At 38.9% G+C, this 22,046-nt stretch overlaps 1 protein-coding gene and 1 pseudogene across 2 annotated transcripts in view; both read left to right on the top strand.

Annotated features, from left to right (window-relative positions):
• Positions 1–2,885: 2,885 nt before the first annotated feature.
• The window catches only part of LOC115664242 (mediator of RNA polymerase II transcription subunit 15a), a 41,189-nt gene continuing 22,028 nt past the window's right edge, over positions 2,886–22,046 (top strand). The window contains exon 1 of one of the 2 annotated variants that reach the window (XR_008817534.1): positions 2,886–2,926. The gene's annotated coding sequence lies outside the window, so the exon portion shown is untranslated. The remainder of the gene's footprint in view (positions 2,927–22,046) is intronic. The other variant, XR_008817533.1, reaches the window with a different exon arrangement.
• LOC130139287 (putative F-box/LRR-repeat protein At3g18150) lies at positions 3,118–12,882 on the top strand (annotated as a pseudogene).

Genomic DNA, 22,046 nt, shown 5'->3' with positions numbered 1-22,046 from the left:
CTAGCGTTATGCACGTATTAAATGACTATTTTCAATATCTTTTTGTCAATTATTTAGTATATGCTTTAGCTTTTCGTCTTATAGTAGGCAAGTATTTTATCGAAATTCTTGGGCTGAAATATGAAGTTGAAAAACGCTTTTAATTTCCTTTGTACTAGAGAGATTGAAGAATTATTTATTTAATTGAAACTTTTAACTCAAAACTAGTTAGTATTATTACACACAATTAAAACAAACAATCTTAGACAGATTATATGCCTCCCCCAAAATCAAATAAAAACCAATAAAAATAATAAAAAAGAAAACGATGCATTTTTTTCTATAATTGTAGAGATAGTGTATAATCATTATTTGAATCCAAATTGATTAACATTGGTGATTTGAGGGTAAAAAACACTCAATATATAGTGCAGAAGCATCTATAACCGATAATATATGCATATATCTATTAAAAGCACTTTGTTTCTTTAAATAGTTTCTTTGAAACAAAAATTGAATGTATGATTGCTTTCTAGGAGCCTTTAGAAACTTACTTTTGTTATCGTTTCATACCTTTTCTATTTCCTTCACCATAACATAATTAATTTAGAATCCTAATGGATTTCCATTTAGTGCAATTTACGTTTTCTTGTTGTGTATATGCACAATTTTAGATGAAATTGGGCATCAAGGAATTTCATCTATTTATCTATTGTTCCTAGCTAAGGCGCATGCATGCTCCGTGTTTGCAAAAGATTGAAAATTAAAAGATTTTGCAAAACGACCTTATTACGAAATATTTGAATTATTAATTAATGGAAAGAAGTTATTCACACAATATGAAGAAACTTGTACACACGTTGGAAGAAAGCAGTGTTGCAAAATTTCAAGTGACCACTTTGCGGTGGTCACAACATTTAAATTAATCTTATATTTCTTCAATTAAAATAGAATCGTCTTTAATTAAAATAGAACTGGGCTGAGTTCGAGACCGATCCATCTTGTGACTCGACTCAAGACCGACCCAACAAAAACCAAAGACACGGGTGGCCGCATCATCAATTACGGCGAATCTACTTCTTCTACTTTTTTTGCTTTGCTTTGTATATCGAGTCATCAACCACCTTGCCAGCTTTAATATTGGGATATGTTCATTAGAAGTTCTAAAACTTATCACGAAAGTACAATTAAATCCTAAAACTTGCAAAAAGTGCAATTGACGTGACTAAAACGACATCGTTTTAGTCCAAATTTAATTTTTAATACTACTTTAAATTAAATTTTAAAAATAAGTTTAAAAAAAGGAGGAGGATAGGATGGGGGAAGGCTGGGAGGGGCCGTCAAGGGTGGGGGGATGGCAGGCGGGGGTCGTTAGGCCCCGACTAGAGGCCGATGACCCTCGTTGACGGCAGGCGAGGAGTCGCGGCCCTTGCCCGATCTGGGGGACGGATGGCGACCCCTCACCCAGACCTAGGCGACGGCCCGTGGGCCCTTGCATGCCGCTGGCGAGGTTCACTGGCCCCTGGCCGTGGCTTGGCAACCCTTGCCTGCCATCTCCCCACCCTCGTCGGCCCCTCTTGGTGATGATGGGGCGACGGGGAGGGCAAGTCCTCCCTCCCAGCACCCCTCCTTCTCCCCACCCCCCCCCCCCGGCCCCCTATTTTTTTTAAAATTTTTAATTTTAGCTTATTTTTTAAATTTAATTTAAATAAAATTAATATTAAAATAATAATAAAAAAGCCACGTTATCACTACGTAAAATAGAAAAAATAATAAAAAAGCCACGTTAATATTTTTCGTTGGTCAAATTAGACGGTGTTAACTTTATGACTCAATTGAATCAATTTGACAAGTTTTAGGACTTGATTGCACTTTTTACAAGTTTTAGGACTTAATTACCCTTTTATGACAAGTTTTAAGACTTTCAATGAACATATCACTGTAATATTAAAACAGAGTTGGAAGTCCAATCCACCCTCTTCAAGCAAAAAAATATAGACATGAAAAGAGAGCTTCTTTTTATGGATTCTCTTGCTCAATCATCTCAACTTTCGTGTCCCTCTCTCTAAGGGTGAGCATGGTTTCAAGTTCTATCCTGAAATCTGACAACTTGATCAGTGAGAACATGTAGGTTTTAAGTTTTAAGATATGCAGGGTAGGTTCCAGGTTTCAAAAATTGAGGAACCTGTTTCGACGAATAGGTTTTAGATTCTAGGTAGACCTGGAACCTAGAATCTGAAACTTGAAACCTAAATAAGTTTTTTGTATTTTTTCTTGGTCTATATCTTCGCGTGATCCTGATGTGTTTCATAGCGTTAGATGATGATTGTATAATCTAGAACCACTAGTCCGAGCTTTTCATTTTATGACTTGTTAATATTTTATATTCTTTGTGTGTCTAGATATAAGTTGTGGTTAGTTGATCATAGCAGTAAATGGTGGTCATTAAATGTCATGATTCACTACAATTATTCAATTAATAATACATGTGGAATCTGAGTAAGCTTTGGAACCGACCCTAGAACTTTGATAAAGTAGGTTCCAAATTTCAAAAAATGAGGAACCTATTATCATGGGTGAAACCTATACGGAACATAGAGCTGCTCACCTCTCGTATAGATTCACGCAATGACTTGTCATTTTAGTTATATTTATTTGAACCATAATATTAGGAAAGTTAGTCTTTTATATTTTCTTTAATGAATGACAAGTTTGTTCAGTATTGTGAAGTTCATTTTCGTTTTGATGAAATAAAAAAAAGAACCTGTTGGATTAGGTTTTAGGTTGCAAAATACAAAGAACGTGTACCCCAAGGTTGGTAGATTACCGGTTTTAGGTTGCAAAAACATGAGCAGTTGCAGGTTCCTCACAGGCCTGCAACCGGTCACCCCTGTCTCTCTCTCCCCTATCACCTTTCGGCCAAAATTCCTTCCGTCTCCTCCCAAAGGTGAGCTCGACACTCTTCTTTCGCTATTCATCGACTGTTCTTACTGGGTTTTCGAGGGCTCGTGGGAAACGTGGGAGGATTTGTGGGTTTGGGTTCTTGAACCGGCGTCGATTGTATTGAGGTGGGTGTGTGGTGATTGTTGTTTATTGCTTGTGTTAAGTCCCATGCGTTTGTTGGGTGTTGAGGTTTTTGAGGAGTTGATATGATGGAAAACGCTAACTGGAGGCCGATGCCGCCCGGTGGCGGCGGAGGAGGCAGGGGCACTGGAGCTGCGCTTGATGGGGGCGGTTGGAGGGCTCAAGTGCCGCCCGAAGTACGGGAGAGGATTGTCAACAAGATGTGAGTGCTCCTTCCTTTGCTTGGGTTTTATCGTTTTCGTAGGGAATATGCGGAGTTTATGATGGATCGTTGCTTAGGGACGATTGCTAAGGGTTTAGTATGTTAAAGAAGTAATGGTTTTACAATATGGTCATGTTATTAGGTCGAGGCGCAACATGAATTCTGAGGTAGCTTTCGCTGTAATTTCTTCTCGTTGGATGGTTTGGTTAAGTCTCAATATGAGATTTAGCGGGTATGTAGGCCGGTAGCTCTTGTTACATTGGTGATGATATATAGCATAAGAAGATGGTTGTATTTCTTTCTCAATTGTAATGGATTATCTCCTTTTTTTTTTTACAACCAGGAGGGTTTGCCATAGTATGTAGACGAACATAATTGCAGAGGTAAGGCCTCGTGGCTTTCTGGCAGGAGAACAGTTACCGGATGATCGCCTGTTATGCTCTTGACAGAAACTTACTTATCCGGAGCCTAAGGATTTTTAGGCGTCTTATTGCTTGTAGGTTGTGTTATTCTCTATTCATCTTGAAATTTTTTTCCCCTTTCCAATTCAATAGCATCACTATAGTCGTTGTAGGGGTTGAAGGGCCAAAAGTTTTCCACAGGAAACTTATTCTTCACCTACCTTGAGGTGCAACGCTTGAACTCCCACCCGTACTACTTGTAATAGGAGGAGATGCTATTAATGCGTGTGGTTTAGGTGTTGCCAAAATTTTATAGGTTTGTGAATTCTTATGTGTGTTATTTTGAATCATTTCTCAGTTTGCTTTCTCATCTGGGAGAAAGCTATTCGTAATTTGTTGAACAATATACAAATTCCACTGGATTTTTTTATCTGTTATCCATTGGATTTTATGACTATGTTAGGATTATGTAATTTCAGCTCTGTTATACACTGGATTTTGTGACCATCTCTGGCAAACCTTTTCTTCTGACGTTTCATCCTTTTCTTACCCACTCTCAACTCCTGACCCTCTTCCAGCTCTTGACCCGTCTGTTTTCCATCTCTGGCAACCTCCCTAACCTCCATTAACCACCATGAACTCCGGTGAGCCATCGACGAAGGCCCCATTGGCTCCGTAGGCCCTTTTCCTTTTCTTTTATATTGCTGTTTGCTTTCTCTGTGACGTTGAAGACTTTTCCTCTCACCTTCTTTGCCGCGTGCAATTGTTGAGGCTGGTTTTGTCGTGAGAGACCTACAGGGTAAAGGGGTTTTTGTGGAAAGAAAATCTTTTGAGCTTGTGTTAGAGGCCGAAAAGGAGGACTTGTTGAGATTGACGAAGTATACCAGACGGAGGAGATTGTCGATATACCTCTCTATTGAGGACTTGAAATGGTGGATGGATTACCATGCAGTTGTAGAACGTGGTAAAACAGGCGAATGGGGAATTAGATGCTGTAGTTGGAAGAATTACCGGCGTTCCAAACATGTGGTGCCATTGTAGTGATGTGGAACGAGAAATTAGTCAACTTAGTAGATTGCTTAGCGGGTCAATTTAGTGTCTTGTGCCTGTTTTGTGGTGCAGAGAATGGGGAAGAGACAGTGTTTACAGGGATGTATGATCCTGGAGAGGGTAACGCTAGGAGTTCTTTCGGGGATTGGCTCTCTGATATCAGAAGTAAATGGGGAGTGCCTTAGGTGATTGGGAGAGACTTCAACATGGTATTGTTTCCACATGAACGGAACGGGATTGGTACTGACATAGCTTGCATGAGGGAATTTCGGCAGATCTTAGACACCTTTTGCCTGATTGGCTTGCCGTTGGTAGGTGGGGAGTATACTTGGTCCAGGGATGGGGAGAGGCTATGCTTTTCACACATTGATCAGTTTTCAGTTTCGAGAACATGGGAGGATATCACCCAAACTCAATTCAAAAGTTGTTACCTCGAGTGACCTCAAACCACCATACAATTGTGTTAGAGGAGAGAGTTATTGAATGGGGCCCCACTCCTTTCCAGTTTGAGAATATTTGGCTCAAAATAGAAGATTTCAAGGAGGTAGTTATTAATTACTGGAATAGTTCTTTTTGGGGGTAGGCCAGCTTCACTTTTGCTTCGAAGCTCAGGGGGCTGAAATATATTCTGAAACATGAAGTTGTGAGAAGATTGGAAATATGGGAGACAAAATGAAAGAGACAATTCAAGAAGTTGAAGAGCTTGAGGATAAGGAGATCCGGATGACTTTAATGGAGGAAGAGCGCTTTAGGAGAATGGAATTTAAAAAGCTCTTGCTTTGTTGATTCAAATGGAAGAAGCCTCCTGGAGACATATTTCTTGGGAGATTTGGCTTGATGAGGGTGACAGAAACACAAAGTCCTTCGAAAGCTGGCCAATGCTCGTAGAAGATTTAACTTCCTCAGTAAGTTGGAAGTTTTTGGGATGGCTGTTGAAGATGCGGATGCCATGAATGCTTGGTTATCTAGAATTCTATGCTGATTTATACAGGGAGAGATGTTTTGAGAGACCAGAAATGGAGGCTTCTTCTCTTGATCCCAATATGGCTGAGATGCTGCAAACACCTTTCGAGGAAGAGGAGATTAGAAGGGCAGTCTTGGAGTGTAATGGAGATAAGGCACTAAATCCTAATGGAATTACGTTGAAATTTTTCAGGAGAATTGAAGATTGTTAGCAAAGACCTTCTAAAGGAGTTCTAGAGTAGGGGGGAAATTTATAGATAATATATATGTACATTCTTAGTTCTCATTCCTAAGGAGCCTGGTGCGACGAATGTTAAGGATTTTCAACCTATAAGCTTGGTGAGTAGCGTCTATAAGATTTTAGCCATAGTTCTTGTTGATCATTTGAAAAGGTTCTACCTCACCTTGTGGGACCTTTTCAAGACGCTTTTGTGGAAGCTTGTCCAACATTGGATGCTATTCTCAAATTGGACATGGAGAAGGTCTATGATCAGGGATCATGGGAGTTTCTAATATATGTGTAAAGAAGAATGAGTATTGGTCACCAATGGTGTAGATGGATTTGAAAATGCATTTCTTCAGAGACTTTCTCGGTTATGGTGAATGGCAGTCCAAGCGGTCTCTTCAAGTGTTCTAGAGATTTAAGGCAGTCCTCTGTCACTTTTGTTGTTTGTGTTGGCTATGAAAGTGTTGAGCAAGATGCTGATTAAAGCTACCGACGTAGGTTAGATTAATGGTTTCACGGTTGACAATGCTTGTAATGAAGATTACATATTTCCTTTTTCATTCGCGGATGACGCCATAATTTTCTTGGAGGATGACATCAAACAAATTTTACACTTGAGAAGCATACTGTTATCTTTTGAGGCTGTCTCGGGACTGAAAGTGAATTTGGGAAAAAAGTGAAATAACTCCTGTGGGCGAGAATGTAAATTTGCAAGAAACGTCTCGGATTTGTGGTTGTAAGGGTTCCAGCATACCTATATAGTACCTGGGGTTGCAGTTGGTATCCACTTACAAAGCAAAAGCTGCATGGAATCTGATGATACAAAGATCTGAGAAGAGTTTCAGTGGTTGGAAGATGGCTTATTTGTCCAAGGGATGTAGACTTATGCAGATGAAGCATGCGCTTTCTAATCTTCTGGTTTACTTTATTTCTTTGTTTCCAATCCCTATTTCAGTGGCAAAAAGACTTGAGAGCATACAAAAAAAGTTTCTTCGAGGAGACTGGGATGATAATCCAAGATTTCATTTAGTTAATTGGAGTATTGTAACACGACCAGTTGCCAATTTGGGGGGGGGAGGGAGTCGTTGGTTCTTGTGTATAGAAGCTTTGCTTGGACAATGATTGTGGAGATTTAATGGGGAGAAAACTAGCCCTTGGAGGAGGGTACTAGTTGCCAAAATTTGGTTTGGAAGATTCAGAGTCGATAACAAAATCTAGTCGAGGAGCATTGAGTCGGGCTTCGGAAGCACATTAGGCAAGGATGGGATGCTTTCAAAAACAGACTTTCTATTAGAGAGGGAGATGGTAGGCATACTATGTTGTGTGATGACATGTGGTGTGGAGACACTGCTTTCAAAGACTTATTCTCGGATGTGTGTGCACTAGCTAGAAGCAAGAGAGCTAGGGTGGCCGATTGTTGGAAGATTGACAACAGAGAAATGGTGTGGTAAATTAATATCTTACGTAGGGCTCAAGATTAGAAGCTCGAAGCTTCTCAAATTTTTTTGAGTTGTTGTATCTACGGTGGAATTGTCGTACCTCTGGAACTTTTTCTGCCAAATCCTACTATTCCGATCTCTCTTCTACTCAGATGCAATTACAACAGAGCACACTCTTCCCATGGAAATCTATTTGGAAAGTCATGGTTCCATTAAAGGTTTCATTTTTTGCTTGGCAAGCTGCTTGGGGATGTATTCTTACTTCGGATAATCTTTAGAAGAGAGTAAAAAAACTGGCCAATAGGTTCATTTTGTGCAAGACTGAAGAAGAGAGCGTGAATCACTAAGTTTTACATTGTAGCTGGACCAGAAAGATTTGGGCTATAATTTTTGCAATTTTAGGAGTAAATTGGTTGACCTTAGGCACAGTATGACACGAACTTTGGGCTTGGAGAGGGACTTTCAGTTTGTGTGTCGGAAAGAAAAAGAGTACTAAGATGATTCCTCTCCCTGTGTTTTGGCTCATTTGGAGAAAGAGGAATAAAAGGGCATTTCAAGAAGTTGAATCCTTGTGGGATTTTTTAGGGATAATTGTTTGTACACTCTTCACTTTTGGTATAGCAGGAAAGTCCAATTTCATACATCTAGTTTGTTGGAAATGCTACAAACAGTCTTTTGTGCATTATTTTGTATGTGGGTTGGCTTCTATTTTAATCCATTTTGTAGGGGTGGTACCCCCTTGGTACTTCTTAATGAAATCTTAATTATCATTGAGAAAAAGATTATTGGCCCGAAATAATTTCAGCTGAAGTGCAAATCTCTTTTGATACGCAGAGTGGAGACTTTGCAGAGACATCTTCCTGTTTCTAGTCGAGAGGGTTTGCAAGAACTCAATAAAATTGCCTTGAGGATTGAGGGACAACATTACTTTGCTGCAACAAGCCAGGTATTATATGATGTCCCTGTCCACTATGTGCGTTTCATTCTCTTTGCTCTTATCTTTAATTGCTTTTTATGAAGTCGCCCTGGAGCTAGTGCTTGCTTATTCCGTATCATGTTTCTATGTGGATAGAGGATGCATAAACAAACTGGATAGGCTTGTGCTTAAAAAATTTAGAGAAACTTTCTTTTATTCTTATAGTCTGTTGAGAATTTCTATGATGCGTACATTTATATAGTAACTGGAACTGTTTAAATATCTAAATTTAGCTTTGCACCAGTGAAATCAGGTTTGCTCAGTGCTGTGATATTGTACTTAAGTTTTAAGTTATAGTTTCAAATTGATATCTGCTTCATTTTCTTTCTAATTTGATTATTTAATTTGTTGGTCTGTTATGAAGTGATTTAGTGATTTCTGCTTCCTTTGCCTTTTAGTCCCATTATTTAAGGAAGATATCTTTGAAGATGTTGACAATGGGGACAAAGTCTCAGAGTAGCATATCTAATACTTTGCCATCTAAAACTGCTGGGAATAGCTGTGAGAACTCGGGTATGACTTAAATTCCTTACTTGATACCATTGATGTAGGAATTAGAATTTCGGTTTTGTTATCCCCTTATATATTTACAGATATGTATATTTCTTCTTACACGTTTTCATTTATGTACTTGTACTATTTTTTTTTTTTGATACATAGTTTTTGTGGGACATACAGCAGGAGTCCTAAAAATTGTTATGATAGAGCACTTGAGTCTTAAAACGATCATTTTGTGCACTTAAGTCTTAAAATTTGTAACAGTCGTCCACTTTTGCTCTTCCATTAGCTCTATTAGGTTTTAGTTGATACAAAATCTACATGGCATTTTTTTATTAACGGCCACGTAGGATTAAAAGATAATAAAAGAAGTCATGTGGCGTCTTCCATCCACTTAAAATTGACGAGTGAACGAAATGACTCAAGTGCACTGACATTGCAAGTTTTTTAACTTAAATGCAGGAAATGAAAGTTTTAGGACTCGAGCGCATTAGCATAACAAATTTTAGGATTTGGCCTTGGAATTGTCCTTTTCTGGGGCTTTACATAGTACACATTTTTATACCCACGACTAGCCGGGCTGCTTATTGATAGGGTAAATTCTCCATTGGCACATGGTATTTTTGGGGGAATTTTGATTTAATACCCTGAAGTTAATTTCTTTTTCCAATCTTGCTCATTTGTAACCTCAAATGCACATTTATACCATGGGCAGTGGCACATTTGAATTTCTTTGTTTCATTTGTAACCTATTGATTTAAAAACCGATAGATCTCGGTTTTTTTTCTTCATAGAATCAGATATGCATTTGTGAAGAGCAAGTTTTTCAAATTGTAGCAGCAAGCTTCAGTTTAACTAGAAAGGGCCATATGTTTGCATCTTTTGTGACTTCCTCCTACTTCTTTCCCTCAAATTTTCTTTGTTAAAAGTGAGTCTCTCTGATGGCATTGGAGGATGCATGCTTGCAAAAGATGATTCACTTTTCTCTTTTATGATTTTGTTTTCTTTAAGATTTCAAGATTAATTCAAGTACATGCACTTCACGAAGATTTTTATTTAGTACTTGCTGAAAAGAAAATGAGTGAATCATTTTTTGTCTGTTTTTGCGTATCCATTATGCATTTAGGAGCATTTGCTCAGAAAGTTTCAAGTTGAAGTAATTACATAGTGCTCTAAAGGTTGTCCTCGGGGTGCATCTATCCCTCATTCCTTTCATCTTTTTGTGCTATTTGCAGATAATGCTGCTATGCATGTATTGATCGGTATTTTTTATTCACTAACAGAACTTGTATATTTTGGATGTTATCTCAAGTTATGCATCCACAATTTCAAAGCCAAAGCCAACCAATTCCTAATTCCTTAGCTGTGGATCAGCCTCAAGCAAGTCAACAGTAGTTGGTTCGGAATACTCAGAATAATTGTTCCTTGGCTTCAGCCTGGTTTGGCCCGCCCATTAATCAAATAAGTCTGCCTCTACTCCTCTAATCAAATCTCTCTCTCTCTTCCTCATTTTCTCTCTCGCCTTTTCCTCTTCTGCAATTTTCTCTGCAAATTCTCACACTTCAGTGGACTTCGTCACTCTCTCGCTTTTCCATTCTCTGTCTCGCTCTTCAATCGCCTCCGTTCCCTGAGTAGCCTCAAGCTTGCCTCTAGGGTTTTAGATCTCTATCCTTTACAAGCTCTCTCGTGGTTTGCTCTTCAATATTTTTTTTTTTGGAAGAAAAGCCAGAAGACTTTTTGGGGTTTAGTTACTTTCCTTTTGTGCTGATCAGAGTTTATATAGTCATCTTCTCACGTTTCTTGTCAACCTTACTGTTCATCATTGTCAGCAGGCAAAGGCAAAATCTTGAAGACTCCTCCATACATGGCCAGTATCAACAATCGACCTCGCCAACAGAAACGTGCACAATTACCTCCTTCCAATCAAGATGAAACCCGAAATTCAGTGGATTACATCAGCCAATTGCCCGATGACATAATCTTTCATATCTTCTCCTTCTTGACCACAAAAGACATCATCAAAACCAGCGTCTTGTCCAAGAAATGGCGTTCCACTTGGACCTCTAATCAGTATATGAGTTTCTCTCTGCCTCCTTGCAGTAGCTGGAATCTCAAGAGCTTCATCGCTTTCGTCGACTCAGTGCTGTTACGCTGCACCGCAATTAAGGTGAAAAGATTCCTCTTCGATGCTCCTTGTCTCGCTTTCATGCAGTCAAGTCTTGATAGGTGGCTCCAGTTTGCCATCGGGCTTGACGTCGAAGAGGTATCGGTAACATTACATTACTGGCGCTACAACATTTATGCGTTGCCGCAAATCTTGTTCCGCTGCACCACATTGGTGAGTTTGCGCGTGTCCCAATGCTGTTTTTCGGCGTTTGGCGCTGTGAATTGGTGTTCACTGAAGACATTGTGCATTGAATATGTGGAGTTGAACGATGATGGGATGGTGAGAGTTTTGAGTGGCAGCCCTGTTCTAGAGTTCCTTGAGTTGAAAAGTTGCCGGGGCGTCAAGCACATCATGGTTGAATCAAAAAGGTTTAGAGAGTTGGTGATTGAGTCTCATGAGTTTCGTCCTGGTCTAGGTTTGATGTTGAAAATTTCGGCTCCTCATCTTCTCAAATTGTGCCTATTGGGCAATTCTCAGGGGGGAGAGTTCAGTCTAGATGAAGTATCTTCCTTGATTGAGGCTGAGTTAAATTTCGACATGGTAAGTTTCGAACTCGATAAGGTGAAGGCTCATGGCAATCTTGTCAAGGGCTTCTCAAGAGGCTGCGTCATGTGACGAAATTGGTGATGGGGAGCTGGTGCCTTCAGGTGCGAGCCGATTTTTTTAGCCCTGTTATTTCTGGTTTAAGTTGCGGACATATATTACACGGTCCGCCATTTGCTCTGGATAAATTGTGATATTGTTTATTGGTTTGATGATACCATGCTCATATATTGTTATTTCAAAGAAACATCTCATCTTATGGAGCTACGATGGAATTTTTGCTGGATGAGGCTTTTTTTCCTTTTCATAGTAGAACTTTACACATCGTAGCCTGTTATTGCATTTATGGGTCCAGCATTACATTGACTTTGATAAGACTAAAATCTGATGTCGTTGTTTGCTCATTCGTTTGGTTTGTCGGCAATTGTGAGAGGTCGTTGGAATTGCAAGCATGTCTTATGTTTGATCTTCTTTAGTGCTTAAAGAAAGTAAAAGCGATCAGTTTCTGCTTCTTCCACCACGATGATGTGCTTAGGTGCTGTCGTTAATGGAGGCGAGAGAAGTGTTTCTTCCATCCTTAGAATGTCGGCATCTGATATTACTTGGTGCAGCAGACCATGAGGGAGTTCCCGCTATAGCGAAAATACTCGAAAGTACGTGGCGCTTGGAGAAGTTATTCTTACAAACAACTTGCGCACCCAATTCTGCGGTACACAACTGCTAGAACCCTCTCAGTTCACTTGGTTAATTTAACACCAGATTTGCTTGAACATATATAGATTGTGAATTTTAGCGTTAGGCCGCGTATAAACCTGTCATTTCTTTTCTTCTTGTGATTGAAAATCTTTTTTATACCTCTATCCTTTTACTTGACATTTTGGATTCTCAATAGATTTATATTTCTCTTGGTGTAGTAAATGCTATTTTATATTGTCAAACCTCGATATTAGTCTCATCTAGTTCCAAATGTGCGTCTCCTCCTTAGTCATGATGTTCTATCTGCAGATTGAGTTCAATGTGGAGACTGTAGGCCATCGCGACTTTGCTGGAGAAGAATTTTGGAATTCTGCAAAGTGGAGGATCTACCAGTGTTTGATGCATCTCAAGCATGTTGAGATCGTTGATCGCGGTGCCAGTCTGCTGGCATGGGAACCTGTTCTTTCCCTGCTAAAGTTTCTCCTCCAGAATGCACTCTGGCTGGACAAAATAGTGATCAATAGTACCAATTCCGAATCGTGCCAAGCAGTTGATCCATGTCCGCAGCTTGAAGTGGCCCGGATTCTTCTGTCGCACCCAAAGTGTTCTCCAACCGCGAAGGTCATTCTTAGATATCCTTCCCAAGGATGTCCGTCTAAACGTGTGCATAAATCCTAATTATTTCATCAACACTAGTGACTTCTTTTTCTCCGTTTTGTACCCAAGTTTTAGCTTAACATTCACAGGAGATGTGATTGAATGCAACACCTGGGGCAGACATTTGAAATAAACTTCCCTTTCTATTTGTTCAACTGGAAAACTTTTAGCTCAGCTTAATATAGTTTCATGAAGTTACAATGTGTCTCAGAAAGTAGCTAATAAGGTTGATTACAAGCACTCAGTCTTGTCTTGCACCAACAGCTCAAAAGTTTCACAAAGCGCATCATCCTTTGAACCACGGTCTCTCTATGTAGACTGAACTAAGAGGAATGCACAATCTCACTCGAAGATTCATAGACGTACGATGGTTGGAATCATGGACATAGGATTTACCTGTCATAAAAAACCAAGTTTATTGGTATAATGTTGTGATAAATTAACAACTTTTATTGATTATTCCTGAATTTTCGACTTATGTAATAACTGGCCAAAATTTAATTACATAATTCGCAGTTTTAGAGTTATATCCCCAACCGCGCATCAAATTACCAATTTGAATTTGAAAGACTTATCAATCATCCCCAATTGAGTTACCAAATAATTTGGAGATACCAAATCTTATTGGATGGACTTATCATTATTTTTGTGATTGTTTTCAAGTTATGTACTTTCATTTTTCGTATCTAATCATGCTTTAATGTTGCGAGCTCTCACATCAAATTGCAAACCATAATTTCAGTAACTGACAAAGTTAACCCTAATTTGAGTGACGTACAAACTCTTTTTTTTTATTTCCATTTATATCTGAGTAACTTATCAAAATTTATTTGATTGTTCTGATTTTTTTTATTATTTTCAAATTTCAAATGTTTATTTGTGTAACTAATTTAACAACGATTTAGAGGTACGTACTCTTATATCAAACTACTATCTCTAATATCAAATTAATGACATTAATTTTGAGTAATTAACCAACTTTTATACGATTACTTTACCATTACTTTATATTACCATCTTTTTTCTTCGTAACCTTTATTTGATTGTTTCCAAATTACCAATTTTTAGTTCCAATAGATACCAACATTTTAAGCTAAATATTTTCACTAAGGCTCTGTTTGTTTCACGAAAAATGTGACGTTTATGGAAAATGTTTTCTAGGAAGCCATTTTCCAAGAAAATGACACAATTTTCCGGTGTTCAATTAAAACTTGAAAAAGACCTAGAAAATATTTTCCGCCGTTTGGTGTTGAATAGATTTTCCTCCATGCACTACTTTTAATAATTTTTTATTTTTTAAAATCGATTTTTTATTATCTTTTTTCTTTTTTTTTTATCTTCTTCTCTGGTCGGTTGCCGGCCACGGTGAAGGCCAACGATTGGCCACAAGCGAGCTCAAGCGTCGCTAGAGGGCGACGAGCTCGCCAAATCTGGCAAGGCTCGAGGCCTCGCGAATGGCGAGCTCGCCAGATCGCGACTCGCGAGGTAGTAGCCTAGGAAGCACAGACACTCTCTAGGGGCCTCTGTGTTGGTGTTGGACACGTGTTCGGACGTGTCAGACACCGACACTCGTATGACACTCATTTTTCATTATTTATTTATTTGTGGATTTGAATCAAGTTAATTTGATTGAAATAATCATAAAAATGATAATTTATCATATATATATATATAAAAATATACATTTAATATTCGTGTCCCAATGTGTCGAAATTCTCTATTTATTGATAAATGATGTGTCAGCATGTTGTCTCGTATTGTGTGTCACGTGTCGATATCAGTGCTACTAAGGCAGCAACTCACTTGCTCGTCGACCTGCCGCCTTCTGGTGACGCTCAAGCATCGCCGATCTATGAGGCTTGAGCCTTGCCGCCCTTTCGTCGCCAATCTGGCGAGCTTGAGCCTCGCCAGCCTTCGCCGTGGCTGGCAACCAGTCGGAGACAAAGGTAAAAAAGAAAAGAAAAGAATAAAAATAATTAAAATGAATGGTGAAAGAAGGAAGAGGGAAAATGATTTCTTCTCTTCAAAAAGAGGAAAACATTTTCCCCATTTTTTAAGGTTTTTTTTTCCATTGAGGGAAAATATTTTCCATAATTAGTTTATTTTCTGTGAAACCAGCACCGGAAAATTCAGAAAACATTTTCCTGAAAATTGTTTTCCATAAAACGAATAGAGCCTAAACCCACGTTGAATCCACACGGCTTTGTTTCTTGCTAACCATCTTGGACTGAGCTGTAACGGAGGATACATTTGTCACATTGGTATAATTTTGAAGTTTATTGTGACAGAAAAAAAAGTTTGGTGAATAGGTGCTACAACAGATGTAGTGTAGGCGCTTTGGTGATATTTTCTTCCAAGAAATTTTAACCGTAAGTAACTTCTCCTAGATAATTCTGTAGCGAAAACCAATTCATGATCTAAGTATGGCATCTCATGAGCTTAAAAACAGCAGAGGACTGCTTCATCACAACTTAAACTACAATGGCCTGAACGCAAGAAATGATAACCGAAGCAGCTCATGAATTTCACCAGCCTAGAATAGCGAAAACCATATTTCTTAAACGATTAGTCCCAAACTTCTTTGGTGCAGGTGAGCATAATTCGGTTCAAATGATCGAGAATCTAACTAAATCGAAACTGTGGGTTTGCTTCATTTGGAGGGCCATATTGAATGTTTGGTCCAAAAAAACGAACCAAATCGAACCGAATTTGATCTTAATCTTTTTCAGACCAAAATGAATCGATGAACCAAACCAATATCTATTTATTTTTCGGTCAAAACCGAAATCCTTATTTGGTTTGGCGTGTTCTCTGTTTTTTTCCCAAACTGAATTGATTTGGTTAGGTTTGAGTTCCAATTGAATTAAGACCATCCAGATTATTGGTCGAAGGGAAAATTACCAAAGATGTCCTAACCTATTGCATTTGTGCTAATTCAGTCTTAAACCTTTCAATTGTGCCAATTGAGTCATAAACCTTTTCGCGTTTTGCCAATTGACTCCATCAGTCTAATTTTAGCCAGAAATCGCTAACAAATATACAAGATAGATGTACAAGATCATCTCAATCTTTTGTAAATTAGATCATTTTATTTAGGGGAAAGCTATAGAGATTATTGTACGAAGGAGTTTGGTTCCGGTGTGAATTTCTGCTTGCCCTAGCAATAAGTATTTCCTCGAAGCTTGGCTAATAAGATTTAATCTCATAGGCTATCTTTTCAAAGCTTTGATGTTAATTTGTGTTAGACGAGAGAAAGAGCACACATATTGCGCATGAAAAGAATGTAAAAACAAATGAAATGTGTCAAATAAAAACGTAATTATATGATGATTTGGTCAATTTACAAAAATAATATTAAATTATTCTATGACAAAAGAATTCACATTTTAATTTTTAAATATTAGAGAATGAAGGAGTTTTCTTGTCTTAATCGTATTTTACATTTGGATGGCGATTTGGACTTCATTCGGTATAGAGCGATTGTGATTTATCTTTATAACGTACATGGGTTTTCATGGAATTTAGTTAAAAGAGTTTGTCATGGAAACGGCCTTTGATATGCTTTATACTATGGGGAGATAACAGGAAAAGAGCACACTCTTATGCATGTTGAAAAAAAAAAGACAAAAGGAATTAAAATATTTGTGGGGAGAAAGAGAGTTTGAAGAAGCAAATAAATTTAGGAGAGAAGATATATCTTAATTTTAGTTTTATTCTATCTTATTTTTTTCTTGGTTAAAGAGAGTTTGTTGAATTAAAAAAATTATCTCATTTATATTTAAAGACACTTTCACTAATTTATCCATTTTCTGATTTTAAACTCAAGACAAAACAAATTTTCGATATACTTTTGCTTTATCAACTTTCTGAAATTTAAATTAAAGATAAAAGGTAAGAGATGATAAATGAATAAGCTAAAAGCTTATTGGTCGAATTTGAGCCACATGGCAAAACTATCTCTTGTGTCCTGCCATGTGGCAATCGTAGGGGAAAAATGAGGTGCCATGTGAAGAGCACAGGAGCAAGCATTCTCTTAGCTCCGGCCTCTATTATATACAATAGGTTAAGATTTTACCTTATGTTCAGGATTATGAGATTCTAATGCGCCAAAGGATATTTTATGATATTTAATGGTAAAAGTTTGAGATTGAAATCTTCCTTTGCAGTCTTTTTATAAAGTGGAGAGATTTGCATATGCCTTTCATGGCAAGATCAATTGTCATATAATATAAATAGATGCATTCGGGCCCAATACATACTAGCATACATTAAATAGACTTGGTCTATAATCTATATGAACCAATGGCATCACGGTTAATGATCATATAGGCTACATCATGACATTCACATACGAACTCCGGCTTTACCCAAGAAGGGAAAGTTGAACCCCTCCTTGAAGGACAAGTAAACCACTTTCACAACCTAATGAGCAAACACAGTGGTCTTGCCATCTAGTTAACATTAAGCCATTTGCATGATTGAATAATACATAACTCGAATTTTTTTGGGAAATTAAGGATTTCAAAGGAAAAATTGCTAATGAAAATCAGAGAAGCTCGATCCAAAGGAAATCTCAAACTTGAAATACTCAAAATGAAGCGACATCAAAGCATTTCTAAATCCAACTTATTCGCACACTGTTAAAAGTTGCACAAAAAGAGACGAGCAATTTTATTTCGGCAAAAGTACACCAGAAGTGCCATAACTTGTATACGGCGATCACTTTGGTGCCATAACTTTTTTTCGGATCACTTTGGTGCCAAGTCGGAGGAAAATCGTTCACTTTACTGCCAATTTGGCCGGAAATCCGACGTGGCATTTTTTATTAATTTTTTACGCCGACGTGGCTCGCCGGAGGCTGAGTCAGCGTGTACAGTCAGCATTTTTTATTTTAAATATTTTTTTCCAGCGTGTACAATTAGCATTTTTAATTTTAAATAATTTTTTTCCTTTTTCTTTTCTTTCTTTTTTTTCTTTTCTCCCCTCGCCGGTCAGTTGCCAGTGGCCGGCCCGGCCACCAGCGAAGCCCGGGAAGGGCTGGGCGCGGGCGGCCTTGCCCATGGCCGGCGAGGGGCGGCCTCGCCAGATCTGGGCGAGGCGACCCTCGCCGGCGACAGGCGAGGGATGCCCTCGCCGGATCTGGCGAGGGCGACCATTGCCGGCGTCGGGCGAGGGAAGCCTTCACCTGGGCGAGCGAGGGTCGCCCACGCCCGACTCAAGCGAGGGCGACCCTCGCCTGCCTAGGCGAGGGCTGCCCTCGCCCGACGCCGGCGAGGGTCGCCCGACGCCGGCGAGGGTCGCCCGACGCCGGCGAGGGTCGCCCTCGCCGGATCTGGCGTCGGGTGACCCTCGGCGGCATCGAGGCGATCCTCGGCGGCATCGGGCGAGGAAGCCCTCGCCGGCGTCGGGCGAGGAAGCCCTTGCACAGGCGGGCGAGGTTGCCCTCGCTGAGTCGGGCATGGGCGACCCTCACCCGGCGCCGGCGAGGTCGCCCTCGCCAGATCCGGCGAGGGGCGGCCTCGCCTGTCGCCGGCGAGGGTCGCCTCGCCCAGATCTAGCGAGGCCGCCCCTCGCCGGCCATGGGCAAGGCCGCCCTCACCCAGCCCTTCCCAGGCTTCGCCGGTGGCCGGCCGGCCATTGACAACCGGCCGGCGAGGGGAGAAAAGAAAAAAAAAAGAAAAGAAAAAGGAAAAAAATTATTTAAAATTAAAAAAGCTGACTGTACACACTGGAAAAAATTATTTAAAATAAAAAATGCTGACTGTACACGCTGACTCAGCCTCCGGTGAGCCACGTCGGCGTCAAAAATTAATAAAAAATGCCACGTCGGATTTCCGGCCAAATTGACACTAAAGTGATCGATTTTCCTCCGACTTTGCACCAAAGTAATCCGAAAAAAAGTTATGGCACCAAAGTGATCGCCGTACATAAGTTATGGCACTTGTAGTGTACATTTGCCATTTTATTTCTATACCAGTGCTTGTGATTTTGCTTATGCTTGCATGACTCATAAGGGAGTCCATTGAAACGATAATTGACTATAACTCGAGCTTTTCTGGAAACTCTCCGACAGCCTTCTTGCAGCTGAATCAGATCATGAGGGGCAACGGGTACTCCTCGACGCAACTTCCTTAATTCGGCGTCGATTATCATCTTCTCCAATCCAACCGCCTCCTTGAGAAGAAACTTGGCCAAGGCAAGCAAAAGTTTTGATTTCTTATCGTCAAATTCGAACCCAACAATTTCAACCCTTTTAAGATGATTTGCCACACAATAGACCTCCTTCTGTGAGCGCCAGAATTGCTTTTCAACAAAGTCGGAGAGCTCCGGAAAATCCTGGTTCTTGAACTGAAAAAACAGGCATCAATAGTAGCTCTTCCAGAGCTAGTTAGGAGAAGCAATAACTTAGCAGTGACATTAAGTACAAAAAAATGAAAAACAAAGAAGCATGTCTGATCTGGTATAACACATTAAAAGTTCTCACGGACCCAAATGAATCAATTATCACATCCTTTGCTACAGAACAATTAGCTTTTTACCATGTAGCTCCAAAGCATCCTATCTTCTTCACACACCAATTCGTTTATGTAAGTAAATGCAAACGTGTGTAAAACATAAATGGCAACAAGAGATTTGATTGTACTTCAGCAGCTCAATGGCAAAAGCCCGAAAGTAGATGATATGAGGCTGACTGCCGAAAGCATATATGTAACTCCGTTCAGAATTAAAGATGGATTAATACAGAAAATTTATTGAATTTTGGATGGCATATGACTAGCCTTTCCAGGAGTGGAGAACTCTGCAGCAAGTACGCCATCCCTAGAAGGTCGCGTTTACAAACTGAAGTATATACTATGATATTGCACCATCTTGATGATAGGTGTCCCTCCGCAGCTGATAGAACCTGAAAACAACTTGAGTTATGAGCCAAGCAGCAGAACAGGATATGACCATTGCTTTACTTTCATTTTCTACCAAGAATAAAAGCTTTAATACGAAAAACCACTCATTTCTCATGAACTTAGCTGTTGAGATCCATATATGTCTGATATAAGAGGAATAACTTTTTCCACAATTGAGGAATCACCTCGGTCACTGCTTGATCAAATACTGCTCAAGCATTCATTCGATGCTCATGGAACAAAACAAAACATCGAAAGGCCAAATAAGGTCCGGGCGCTCAACTTACTGAGTCTAAAATTCAGACATACGATTTACCATCAAGCATAAGCTTTTACGTACTTGCATATGCACAAAAACATAAGACGACGCCGTCTCCCCGCCCTGAATGGATTTTGAGGGACTTAGGAGGGTTTTATCAAGAAGAAGGTGTTGGTGGATTAACATGGAAGCCAAATCAGATCAGCCAAATCCACATAAATCAGATTTCGAATATCATTGTCATGAGGTTTTGAACATTATAGCTTGGTCATAGAAACATAAGGGGAGATTTTAATTTTCATTAAATACTTTTGTTAGCATTATTACACACAATTAAAACAAACAATCTTAGGTAGATTATATGCCTCCTCCAAAATCAAGCAAAAAACCAATAGAAAAGAAAGCGATGTATGTTTTTCTATAATTATAAAGACGGTGTATAATCATTATGTGAATCCAAATTGATTCACATTGGTGATTTGAGGGGAAAAAACACTCAGTATATTGTGCAGAAGCATCTATAACCTGTAATATATGCATATATCTATATATAACACTTTGTTTCTTTAAATAGTTTTTTGAAACAAAAATTGAATATATGATTGCTTTCTAGGAGCCTTTAAAAACTTACTTTTAATATCGTTTCATATCTTTTGTATTTCCTTCACCATAACATAACTAATTTAGAATCCTAATGGATTTCCATTTAGTGCAATTTATGTTTTCTTGTTGCGCATATGGGCAATTTTAGATGAAATTGTGCATCAAGGAATTTCTTCTATTTATCTGTTTTTACTAGCTAAGGCGCATACAGGCTGCGTGTTTGCAAAAGATTGAAACTTAAAAGAATTTTGCACAAGGGATTTCTTCTATTTATCTATTGTTACTAGCTAAGGTGCATACAGGCTACGCGTTTGCAAAAGACTGAAACTTAAAAGAATTTGCAAAACGACCTTACTATGAAATATTTGAATTATTAATTAACGGAAGGAAGTTATTCACACAATATGAAGAAACTTGTACACATATATGTGGGAAGAAAGGAGTGTTGGAAAATTTGAATTCTCTTTGTAAAGCTGTTTATAAGATAGACAAAATTCAAAATTTGAACTTGAAATACACGAGGGATAAAATATAGTTATCAAATTACGCACTTGTTCAGAGTTGTCAAATTACGCGTTTGTCCATTGATAGATTGTGAACTTTTCAAGCAAAGAATTGTAGTTCTGTTTCCCTTTGTCATAATAAAAAAGTTACTCGCTGGTAATGCAAGATTATAAACTCTTGATTAATTAGCATTTTCCCTTCTAATTTATACAGATATCTCTAATGCCATGACATGCGGGTTAATGTCTAGTTTAAAATAGGGAAAATTGACAAAAAAAGTCATAGACTTATTGTACTTTTGTCAATTCAGTCTTAAACATTTTAATTGTGCCAATTAAATTCTAAACATTTTCACGTTTTGCCAATTGAGTCCATTCGCCTAATTTTGGCCGGAAATCGCTGATGTAGACGTCGGCCATCCTACATGGCACGGTAACAGTGGATGAGTTCACAATTTGTTCGATCGTGTACTTCCACCTTTTACCGTTGCTAACACTAATGTGGAGTTCTTGACATAATGAACTTTCTGGGAATATGGCACGAACAAGTTTATTTCTTTCGGACCACTTTGTCATAGAACTAGTCTTTTCTTATTGAATGAGTTCATTTTATCAAACTAAAGTAAAAAAACATTGTTATGATAAAGAATCCTCGACAAAACAAAGTATTAATTTGTTGAAAATTGTGACTTCCCTTTACAAAACAAATTAGGGAAAATGACACTAACAGTCCCTGAACTTTGACTCAATGTGCAATTTGGTCCCTGAACTTTAACCTAATGTTCAATTTGGTCCTTGAACTTTTAATTTGTTCAATGTGGTCCCTGAACTTTTAATATGTGTTCAATTTAGTCCCTGAACTATTTGAAAATATTCAATGTAGTCCTTCCATTAATTC

This window comes from Syzygium oleosum, unplaced genomic scaffold (genome assembly GCF_021117445.2).
Source record: "Syzygium oleosum isolate NSW1041296 unplaced genomic scaffold, Sole_v2.1 Sole_v2.11, whole genome shotgun sequence".
Taxonomy (NCBI): domain Eukaryota; kingdom Viridiplantae; phylum Streptophyta; class Magnoliopsida; order Myrtales; family Myrtaceae; genus Syzygium; species Syzygium oleosum.
This window is presented reverse-complemented; position numbering and strand designations above follow the sequence as displayed.